This window comes from Chiloscyllium plagiosum, unplaced genomic scaffold, assembly GCF_037043375.1.
Source record: "Chiloscyllium plagiosum isolate Xiang-an unplaced genomic scaffold, Cpla_swu_hap1 HiC_scaffold_19, whole genome shotgun sequence".
Taxonomy (NCBI): domain Eukaryota; kingdom Metazoa; phylum Chordata; class Chondrichthyes; order Orectolobiformes; family Hemiscylliidae; genus Chiloscyllium; species Chiloscyllium plagiosum.
The window spans coordinates 40426322-40438827 of NW_028270157.1; the positions used below are offsets into that span (position 1 = coordinate 40426322).

A 12506-nucleotide genomic window follows, 5' to 3' on the forward strand; every position below is an offset into this window, starting at 1 on the left:
CTGATGTTATGTAGCAACAATATGGAAATATGGGGAGGCATGGAGCAGAAGTAATGAGATTTTAGGGGAACTGCAGTTTGAGTAGTCAGTCATGGACAGACCATCCAAAGTGAAGCGTCTAAGATAGCTTTTCCACCCTCCTCTTTGTTCCTCCTGAGGTGCTTCCCAAGGCCCCATTAGCATAGCTAAGCCCACAAAATGTGAGATTACGCAGGAGACCCTCACATATCTAGATATACTGGTACTTTACAACAAGTATTGGAGACCTCAGCCAGAGCTGTTCAGGCAGCAGAACCTTAGTTTCAGAATAGTGATGGTTTCCTTCAAGCATACTGAACAGCATGGCTCTTTGTAGATGCTCTGCTCAAAAGTAGCAGAGGGAAATTGTGAGTACCCACTGTCAGCAAGCAACCAATCTCAGTTCATCACAGAGGATGAAGTATTGTTGGTACAGCTGTCTGTGTATGAATGCTTAGTGACAATTGCCAAGATAGTGAAGCATTCAATGACAGGATGTTCTGTGCATGGTTGCACATCAAGTGCTACATTCAGAAAGTGGTAGCCCTTGTGATGACAGTTCTTTTCTCCATCAATATCAGGGGCCCACAGACCCATGTGAATAACATTCATGGCTTCCTGTGCCATTAAGAATCTGACCACCTTAAAGCCCTGGGAAGCAGGGACACAATGACACATGGGGCTTTGGTCACCTTTCTAATGCAGCAATTAGATACGATAGCACTAACAGTCAGCATACCTGTAAGATCTAAAAGCATAAACATTGAGGGCTATGGCTTTTGTATGATGGATCCTTTTGTATGATGAAATGCCCCAACCAGAGTACATTTGATGCCTACCTTGCCTACCTCAGGGCTTCCTCCAAGTTTGTTCAACATGGAGAAGTACCAATTCATTAGCCGAGCGAGGATGGTATGTGGTAATGGGCAAAGAAACCTCCTGCTGATTATCATGTACTCTGGATGGGGGATTTCAAAGTCCAGCACGAAGAGTGGCTCAGCAGCAGCACTACTGATCAAACTGGTTGGGTGCTGAAGCACATACTGCTAGATTGGGTCTTCAGCAGGTGGTGAGGGAGCCAGCCAAAAACATACTTTATCTCATGCCAGCTGGAGATTCATCTGTCCATATCAATATCAGTAAGAGTGACCATCCCACAGTCCTTGTGAAGATGAAGTCACACCTTTACATCAAATAACTTTCATCATATTGTGTGGCGCTATCACTATGCTAAATGGGACAGATTTCCAACAGGTCTAGCAACTCAAGACTGGGCATTCATGTGGGTCATCAACAGCAGCGGAATTGTACTTTAACACAATCTGCAAACTCATGGCCTGGCATATCCCCACTCAACCATTACCATTAAGCTAGGTGATCAACTTGGGTTCAATGTAGAGTATAGGAAGGCATGTCGGGAGCAGCACCAAGTACACCTGAACATGGAGTGTCAACCTGGTGAAGCTACCAAACAGAACCACTTGCATGTCAAAAAGCATAAGCTGCAAATGATAGATAGAGCTAAGCAATCTCACAACCAGATTGTGGGGGAGACCTTGAAGTCAGATTTTACTCCTCTGGTGTCTAAAGTTGTTCTTCTGACTGAGTCCCTATTACATCAACATATTGGACAATGAACCCTTTCAGACATTTACACGATTTGCAATAATGGTGACCTCGCCATCCTCACTGTGCTGTCTGGCTATATGCGTAGTTAGAGGAGGCGGACCAATTTTCTTTTGAAGCTTAGCACCACTGCCTTCTGACACCAAACATTTTTCAAGCTTTTCAAGTTCATCCAATGACACTGAACATAGTATATTCATTCATTATGCAAGAGTAGAAGAATGTCAACACACCTTGCCCAGAAGTCCCAATGATGATAGCACTAGTGGGAAGGGAGAGTGATCCTTCATTGAACTGAAGTTATGTTTAGCTTAGGGTGTTTAAGAGAGGATATTCACAGGACCTGCAAGTAAAATGGCACTGCACCAAATCAACATTAGATGATGTTTGGCATTGCAATCTGCCAATTTTGCGCACATCACAGCACACCAATGACAATGCCCTTACAATCCCAATAATTTACTGGAAACTATACATTTGTCATTTTACAAGCTCCATTCTTTTGTAGTGCTATACAGCTGGATTTTGAAACCAGTGTTGATTCATAACAGTGAGCCCAGGAGGTTCTAACTTATTGTATAAAACAGTATCTATTAACAATATACATGTTTATGTGCAACTAAATTTTGGTGAACATACAAATTTTGTATCATGCAATAAAACATTATAAAATACATTATTTCATTTAATAAGGAAGGAATTGAAGACTGGAATTGTTTTCTGCACCTAGAATAGAGAAGAAGAATCTGTCATTGACAACAATTCTGACAGGAATGTACATATATATGATGGTTCTATTTTAAACAAATCCTCTCGTGATGACTTACCTAGTCAAATAGTATCATAAATCATATACTCAAGGCTCATATGAAGGATGGTCCATTAGATAAAGCTGCTGGTGAATGTGGAACAACACCACAGTAGAAAGCGCTTCAAGAGAGGAAATAAGAAAATTGGCAAGGGAAATTATGAAAATAAAAAGTAAGCATTTGTTATACTCGTGCTTTGGACCCAACCCAACCTTTTTTTTGTTTGTCTAATATTTGTGGTTTGGTTTTCATTGCAAAGTACATTCTTTGGACTAACTGATTCACACTGTTTGAAAGAAGGTAATTATTGTTTTGAACTTGAAGGACTATCTCCCCTAAATCCAGTAATTCAACTCTTTGTTGTCATATATTTTCAGCTCATTAAATTGAGGCATTAAAATAATTGATAGTTTTTGGCCAAATTTAAAATTAACTTTAATTTTTTTGTCCCCCCCAAGAGGCTGTGAAGAATAGGTTTATATCCTCCAGAATTTTAAACAATAAAAGGTGATCTCATTGAAACCTACAAAATTCTTAGAGAGCTAATAACAGTTGAAAAGCTGTTTTCTCTGGAGCTGGGCATTCTGGTCTGAGGATATTGGGTTGATTTAAGGATGATAATCAGAATGAGGAACCAAGCAAACAGACTGCTTTGATCTGGTTGGTATTGAGTTTTTTGAGTATTGTAAGAGCAACCAAACAAGTGGAGAGAACTCCTGGCTTGTGCTTTGTAGATGTTGGATGGGTTCTGGGAATTCAGGGGTTGAGTTATTTGCCAAAAGATCTCAGTTTTTGATCTGCTCAGGTAGGCATAGTATTTATATGGCTAGACCAATTCATTTCTGCTCAATGATATCACCCAGAATATTGGTAGTGGGGGTTCAAGGTCGATAATGCTATTGAATGTCGAGGGAGCAATGGTTGCACTCTCTCTGATTGTCTAACCCTCACATGGCATGAATGTTACTTGGTTCATCAGCTCATGCCTGAATGTTGTCAGGTCTTCTTACATGTCAATGTAAATAATTGCTGCACTGTCTGTAGAATTGCAAATGCTGCAAATGTGCAAACATCATCAAACATGCTTGTTGATTCTTTTTAAATTCACATTACATTTTTTTCTGTCTCTTTTAATTCATTCTTTACTTTCTGTATGATGCACATTATTTGACATTGAATTAAATTTTCTGACACTTTCTGGCAGACTATGGTTTAGCAATTTGTCAACATGATTAGCTAAGGTGCTAAGGTGCTTTTTATCCTATTCACACACAATTTTTCAATCATTGTATCATAGAATTCCTGCAGTGCAGAAACAAACCATTCTGCATCGACCCACTAAAGAGCATCCCAAGCATCCCACCCAGATCCCTTAACCCTGTATTTCCCATGGCTAATCCACCTAACCTACACATCCATGAACACTATGGGCAATTTAGTCTGGCCAATCTACCTAACTTGCACATCATTGGACTGTGGGAGGAAACCAGGGCACCCAGTGGGAACCTACAGACACAGGGAGATTGTGCAAACTCCCCACAGACAGTCACCCTCGAGGCTGGAATCAAACCTGATTCTTTGGCACTGTGAGTCAGTAGTGCTAATCACTGAGCCACCATGTCACCCCATAACTGGCTGTAAAGAATATTATGTGTAAAAGCTATTTTAATTTTTAAAAAATCTATGAGCAAGTGTAACAAACTTCACTACTAATAATTGCAAAACTTACCCAATATTAGTAAATAATTACACTGAAAATATTTGCTTGACATGCTCTTAAAGTGGTGCAAATGGATCTCGATGAAATTATTGTTAGACTCTCATTGAACTTTTGTTAGTGTAGGATCAAAACAATTAAGATGTTAACTCTGTTACAGCTGGACACCTAAAGGAAGTCCAGCAGATCATCTCAGCCCTTTTAAATGGCGTTTTACATTTAACCTGTGTGAATCCAAGCCAATTGATTCTACACCACTTCAACTAAATTCATTCAATCTCAAGATTGCCTAGCATTTTATACAAAATAGTCTGTTAATGCAACATGAAAATTAAGTTGAATTGAGATAAAATCTGCAGTATAACTGTCTCAGTAAATATTAACTTTGAATTGTTAACTTTAAGCCTTAAATATCTGTACTTGTGAATTAAAATTCAGACTAACAAACACTTCAAAACATCAAGAGCAGTGTTCAGTCAGCTCCTGCCAGAGATTAACCACAGTTTAAAACAGTATATGCAGAATATTAATGAGTTAAAAATCCATCTGTAGCTTACTAATAAAATATTTTCAATACCATTTCCCCATTATTTCAGAGATAGTTGTACAATTTACTGGCAACTAATTTATGAGCAGCCCTGGTTCATGACAATAAATAGGTGGTGCTTTAACCTGCTACTGAATACAGCTGCCTGTGACTATATAAAATGTGGTGTGATGAAGCTCATGAAAGTTTTCACCAATCAAATGACAGCTTATTGCTTAGTTAGGGACCCACACTTTCCCCGAAGCAAACACACTTGAATGGCATATCACATTTAAGGTTTTTTTTATTGGGCATGGAATGTTCTTGGCACAATTATTTAAAGAAACCATGCCTAATGTGAACTGCAAATAATTTCTGATGAGATTCTTGACAACTTTTTTTTTTCATTCATTTGATCTGAATATTGCTGTAAAATCTAGTGTTCATTGCCCATCCCTAATTGCCTTTGAGAACGTAGTGGTGAGCCAACTTCTTGAACTGCTCCCATGCATGTGGGGTAGGAGATCTAGGATTTTGACGCAGTTACAGAAATATTTATTTCAAACTATTAAAGAGTCTGGGTAAATCTATGTATATTGTGTCTTAGAAAGAAAATTGTAGAATTTTTAAAGCAAATTTTATTCCATGCTATCCAATCAACTTGAAATAAATGCCCGTCCATCTATAATGTTGATCTCAGCTTAGAATTCCAGCACACCAATTCACTTCCAACTCACTCTCATTGTAAGAATTGTCGGTCCAGAAATAACATTTAATTGACTAATCTTGATTCAAGAATAACATTTTCCTAACTTATTCATGCTCGGCACTTGAAATGGCATGAGTCCATTGGCTCATTTTTGCAAAAGACAACAACACCTGCTGGAGTTGCATTTATATATTTATATGTCTTTCAACTTCTCTAAATTTAAATTTGGTTTAGGTTTAGATTGAAAGATGAGATAATTATTTATTTGGATTCCTGTAAATGTATGGTAAGTAACAAAAATTATAGGATGCACTCAAACATAAACAGATGACTATTATCTTCACTTAATGGCTATGGATCAGTTTAAACTGGTAAAGTCACGGTTCTAATGAAACTTCAGTATGAAGTTTGCTCTGTCGCCTCAACCAATTCCATTCCAGCAATACTGAAGAAGCTTAACAACATCCAGAACAAACTAGATTACTTAAATGGCACTCTATTCACCACCTTAAACGTTTGATCCCTGCACCACCAATGCACAATAATTGCAGTGCCATCTATAAGGTGCACCGCAACAACCTGCCAAGGCACCTTCAACAGCATCTTCAAAACTCATTACCTCAAGCACCCAAAAGATCAAAGGTGATAAATACATGGGAATGCCACGGCCTGCTGGCTCCCCTCCAAGCCGCACAAAATCTTGTCTTGGGACTATATCGGTATTATTTCAGTGTCCTGGATTTTGCTCCTTTGGCAGCACTGTGGATTTACCCATATCTAATGGTCTGTGGCTGTTCAAGAAGATGACTTCTTGAACCTCTAGGGCAATTACTAATGGACAATAATGCTAGCCTTTCCAAAGGTTAAAAGTGCAAGCTGCAGCAACATTTAGTCATTCAGGTCAGTTCTCATAATAACGTTTTGACTACACCATAGCAGTAACTATAATATTCTCCTTGCAGTTCAGGCAGGTTATTACTTGAAGGTACTTTGACTGAATTGCTGAGGCAGTCTTCATATAGTAACGATGTACCATTATATTCAGGAAATGAACCAATAATGGATTTTTGTAACTGAACACGGAGCTTTGAATTCAGTACAATACATCCATCTTTTAAAATAACATTTTTTGAAATTTATGCAAAGTTTTGTAGTGCAACACTTATGTCTGTCTTTTGTTTTGATGCCAACAGCAGGTGTCAGGCAATAACTCAAAGATAAGGAGGAAAGTGAGTTGTGAAGAGCACATAAGGAGGCTACAGAAGAATGTAGGTAAGTTAAATGAGTGGGCAAAGATCTGGAAATGGAGTATATTGTGGGAAAATATGAATATGCCCATTTTGGCAGGAAGAGTAAAAAGAGTAAAGAGTAAATCGTGAGAGATTGCAGAGCTCTGAGACAAGGTTGAACAAGCTAATGTGGTGAAGAGATACCAATACTTAGAATGGACTTCTGGATATGCTAATTGAGACAAAAACTCTGGAATCATTTAAGAAGTGGTGGATAATGTGTCAGAGGTGTGCAGACATGGCAGACAAACTGAAATAAGATGAATGACAAATAACGCTTGAGGCTATGTTGGATGTCCAATAAGAACTTCTGAGGAAAGTTTGTATATTACATTGCTGTGAATAGAAGTATTTTACATGGAGTGAAGAAGAGGTAAGATGATTAGTGAGTGAGAAAATTATTTACAAGACTAATAGTCCATTGAATCAATATAGAAGCTACATGCTTTTCGAGTATGCTTTATCAGGAAATATTTTGTATAGTGTTAGGATTCAGTAAGGAATGAAAATCAGCTCACCTATTTATACTTCCCTCTCAGCTGTTTGCAACAATTTTTAGTATACTGTATCACATTTCAATTAAAATGTAATTGATTAATCAAAATGGAAGAGCTAATTTACAAGGCTTTCCTGTGGTAGCATGTAATTTTATTATTTATAACCTCCCCACCCCACCAAAGAATAAAACATTATGCTTATTGCCAGTTTTTCATTGGGTGTTTAAAATGAGAGATGAGATTACTGATACAGACAGGAAGATAAAGTCGCTTACAGTTAAAAGTTCTGAGAGAATGACCCAAGTACAGCATCATAAAGTCCCTACAGTGTGAAAGCAAGCCATTCAGCCTATCAAGTTCACACTGACCCTCTGAAGAGCATCTCACCCAGATCCACTCCCCGACCTTCAACCTATATTTTCCCAAGGCCAATCCACCTAATGCATCTAATCTTTGGACTGTGGGAGGGTATCAGAGCACCCAGAGGAAATCCATGCAGACACGGGACTACCTGTTATCATGATTAGTGTCGTAGAGACATAGAAATATAAAGCACAGAAACAGAGCCTTCAGTCCAACTCATCCATGCCAGCCAGATTTCCTAACCTACTGTAATCCCATTTCCCAGTACTTGGCCCATATCCCTCTCAACCCTTCCTACTCATATACCCATCCAGCTGCCTTTTAAATGTTGTAATTCTACCAGCCTCCACCACTTCTTCTGGCAACTCATTCCATACATGCACCACTCTCTGCGTGAAAACATTGCCCCTTAGGCCCCTTTTAACTCTTTCCCCCTCACCCTAAACCTATGCCCTCTAGTTCTGGACTCCCCCACCTCAGGGAAAAGACCTTGTCTATTTATCTTAGCTTTGGCCCTCAGATTTTATAAACCTCAATAAGGTCACCCTTCAGCCTCTGATGCATCAGGCAAAACCACCCAGCCTATTCAGCCTCTCCCTATAGCTCAACCCCTCCAGCCCTGGCAACATCCTTGTAACTCTTTCCTTTCAAGTTTCACAACATCCTTCTGATAGGAAGGAGACCAGAACTGTTTGCAATATTCCAAAAGTGGCCTAACCAATGTCCTGTACAGCCGCAATATGACCTCCCAACTCCTATACTAAATGCTCTGACCAATAAAGGAAAGCATACCAAACACCACCTTCACTATCCTATCTACCTGCGACTCCATTTTTAAGAAACGATGAACCTGCACTCCAAGATCTTTGTTCAGCAACACTCCTCAGGACCTTACCATTAAGTGTGTAAGTCCTGCTCTGATTTGCTTTTCCAAAATACAGGACCTCACAATTTTTTAAATTAAACTCAATCTGCCATTTCTCAGCCCATTGGCCCATCTGATCAAGATCCCATTGAACTCTGAGGTAACCTTTTTCGCTGTCCACTATACTTCCAATTTTGGTGTCATCTTCCAACTGACAAACTGTACCTCCTATGTTCATATCCAAATCATCTATATAAATGACGAAAAGCAGTGGACCCAGCACTGATCCTTGTGGTCACAGGCCTCCAGTCTGAAAAACAACCCTCCACCACCACCCTCTGTCTTCTACCTTTGAGCCAGTTCTGTATCCAAATGGCTAGTTCTCCCTGTAATTCCATGAGATCTAAACTTGCTTACCAAGATCCCATGAGGAACCTTATTCAATGCCTTTATGAAGTCCATATAAATCACATTCACCGCTCTGCACTAATCAATGCTCTTTGTTACTACTTCAAAAAAGTCAATCAAGTTCATGAGATATGATTTCCCACATAGAAAGCCATGCTGACTATTACTAATCAGTCCTTGCCTTTCCAAATACATGTACACCCTGTCCCTCAGGATTTTCTCCAACAACCTGTCCAACACCGATGTCAGGCTCATCAGTTTATGAAACCCTGGCTTTACCTTACCACCTTTCTTAAATAATGGCACCACATTAGCCAACCTCTGGTCTTCCGGCACCCCACCTGTGACTATCGATGATACAAATATCTCAACAAGAGGCCTAGCAATCACTCACTTAGCTTCCTGTAGAGTTCCAGAGTACACCTGATCAGGTCCTGGGGATTTATCCATTTTATGCATTTCAAGAAATCCAGCATCACTTCATTACATTGAACATTGAACATTACAGTGCAGTCCAGGCCCTTCAGCCCTCGATGTTGCACCGACCTATGAAACCAATCTGAAGACCATCCAACCTACACTATTCCATTATCATCCATACGGTCATCCAATGATCATTTAAATGCCCCTAAAGTTAGTGAGTCTAATACTGTTGCAGGCAGCATGTTCCACACCCTTACTACTTTCTGAGTAAAGAAACTACCTCTGACATCTGTCCTATGTCTATCGCCCCTCAATTTAAAGTTATCTCCGCTTGTGCTAGCCATCACCATCCAAGGAAAAAAGGCTCTCACTGTCCACCTTATCTAATCCTCTAATCATCTTGTATTAATTAAGTCACTTCTCAACCTTCTCGCTAATGAAAACAGCCTTTCCTCATAAGACCTGCCCTCCATACCAGGCAACATCCTGGTAAACCTCCTCTGCACTCTTTCCACTGCTTCCTATAGCGTGTCAACCAGAACTGTACACAATACTCCAAGTGCAGCCACATCAGAGTTTTGTACAGCTGCAACAAGACCTCATGACTCCAAACCTCCTCTGTAATATGGACATTTTTCAAGATGTCACCATTTATTTTCTCACATTCTATATCTTTCATTTCCTTCTCTATAGTAAACACTGATGCAAAATACTCATTTAGTATCTCCCCCATCTCCTGCGGCTACACAAATAGGCTGTCTGCTGACTTTTGAGGGGCCCTATTCTATCCCTAGTTACTCTTTTGTCCTTAATGTGTTTATAAAATCCCTTTGTATTTTCCTTAACCCTATTTCCCAAAGCTACCTCCTGTCTCCTTTCTCCCCTCCTTATTTTCCTCTTAAGTACACTCCTACTACCTTTACACACTTTTAAGGATTCACTCGATCTCTGCTGTCTATAGCTGACACTTACTTTCTTCTTTTTCTTAACCTCAATTTCTCTAGTCATCCAGCATTCCCTACACCTACCAGCCTTACCTTTCACCCTAACAGGAATATACTGTCTCTGGACTCTCATTATCTCATTTTTGAAGGTTTGTTTAGTCAGCAGTGGAGAAATTTGAAGTTTTCATTGAGTTATCAATGAATGATTGTTTTTCCAAGTTGCTTTTTCAGTGGTCACTGGTTTTCTAGGTTGAGAGAGAGAAAGGCAAAAGAGCTTTCCATATCTTTGCCGTTATCAACCCATTTTGCATTCTCTCTCCTTGGCTGCTCAAAGGCTCTGTTGATATACAGTTCCTTTGCAGATTCTGACGTCTATCATTGTTTCATTTCAAGCTGTATAATTGTGGGCATTGTTTCTCTCAGTATGTGGTGTTATTGTGCAGTGTGAATTCAGAACAGGTACAGATCTGAGTTTCTTAGGTAGTCTCAGGCCTAACAATCAGACAATAGAAGTTTGATAGTGACAGTCCACTTTTTACAATGTTTGTAACAATGAGAGGAAAGAGTGGTCAACACTGTAGTCATGAGGAATAGTAAGCTGAATATACCTGAATTGGAGCTGCACTTTGCAAATGAGGACTTGGAGGTCCTCATGGATGAGGTGGTGCAAAGGAAAGCTATCTTCCACATGAAAGGACAGCAGAGGTGGCCAGAGCACCAGACTTTGTCAGCCTGGTCCAATGTCACCAGCAGTAATCAGCGCAGTCTCCATGGGCCAGAGAGATGCCCAGCAGCGTCGAAAGAAGTTCAGTAAATCTTTACACTCTGCCAAAGTAAGTGCCACCATCTTGTCTCTGCTACTTCACAGTCAGTCTATTTCTACTACTGCACCCACCTCCCACTAAGGCTCATGGTCTATCACTCTCACTACTGCATCCAACATCTTTTTCCCTCACTTGCTCCCACTCACTCCAATACCCCAGATTATTAACGCTGCATAGTCACACAGTCAGGGCACCTCACCACCTTTCCCTGCACCTTCACCAGTACTAACGGTTGTAACAACCACTTTTGTCTCACTCAACACCTCCTACTTGTCTCGTTCCAGAAGAAAACAGCCCAAAAAAAAACAGCAAAACAACCAAGGATGGTGTGTGCTCAACATCTGATTCCTTTTCCCTACAAAGAAACTATCCTAAACCTGGAAAGCAAAAACTAGGACTGCTGCTGTGAAGATGCTGAAACTTCCATGTTCCAGTAATCAAGCAGGAAGCATTGTTAATTACTCTCTCCATTACTCTCCACTATCAATGCTGTGTATATATTGTTAGCATGCTAGACTGTCTACACATATTGTTTGCAATACATTCTCTCTTTGGTGCAGTTACCAGTGGAATAAGCGTGGTGTTGGTGGCTGGCTGCACTAGACATCTATTCTTCCACCTCCTGAGGAAGAAAGAAGTCCCCGAAGAAACACAAATAACACTGTGTCCTGCATCCTCCAACAGCTCATATTCTGAGACCTTGGTTTGTATGTAAGAGTCAGGAGCACCTCCTGGTGAGCATGTCATTGTGGATAAACCCCCCTGTCTTTTAATGTATAAATCCCCAGGAACCACCTGGACCCACTTAGACAGATAAATTCATTATTTGGGACTATCAAACACCTGACTGATCTTTATGCCCAGCTGACTTTCCACAACTCCTCTGATTGGTTGTACTCGATACATAGGGCTGACCGTGGCTGACTTCCAGGTAGGCTCTTAAACCGAAAAGAGCCCTAAGTGGCAGGGTGAGGGGTGAGGGGTGAGGGGTGAGGGGTGAGGGGTGAGGGGTGAGGGGTGAGGTTCAGGTGAATGAATATTTAGAACTCTCAGTAAAAAGTCAAAATAATGTAACTGTGTAGTAATTTGGGTAGAGTAGAAGAGGATGATCATAGAGTATAACAGCAGTGCTATCATCTGGGAAAGGGATAATAATACAAATGAATTCTGAATTTGAATTTGAGGGTGACATATTTGAGTCCAAAACAAAATCCTCCATGTAAACAGGATTAATTGCATAGATACGAGAAGCGAGTTGACTCCAGTCAATTGGTTAATTACACTCAAAGGTATGGTGGTAGATAAACATGAAAACAATTCAAAATGTTCAACAAATGTATATTCCAGTAAAAAGCAAGAACAGTGAAAGAGATGCATCCATGGTTTACTCAATAATTTAAGGATTGTATGAGAATCATAGAATATTAGAAGAGGTTAATACTGTTGCGAAGAATAGTAGTAAGCCTGGGTTTTGGGAGAATTTTAGAA

The 12506-nt window shown here is 39.9% G+C and overlaps 1 protein-coding gene across 1 annotated transcript in view; it reads left to right on the plus strand.

Annotated features, from left to right (window-relative positions):
* The window catches only part of LOC122559649 (cyclin-dependent kinase inhibitor 1-like), a 79884-nt gene that overhangs the window by 15265 nt on the left and 52113 nt on the right, over positions 1-12506 (plus strand). Inside the window, exon 2 of the mRNA XM_087997245.1 lies at positions 6599-6677. The gene's annotated coding sequence lies outside the window, so the exon portion shown is untranslated. The remainder of the gene's footprint in view (positions 1-6598; positions 6678-12506) is intronic.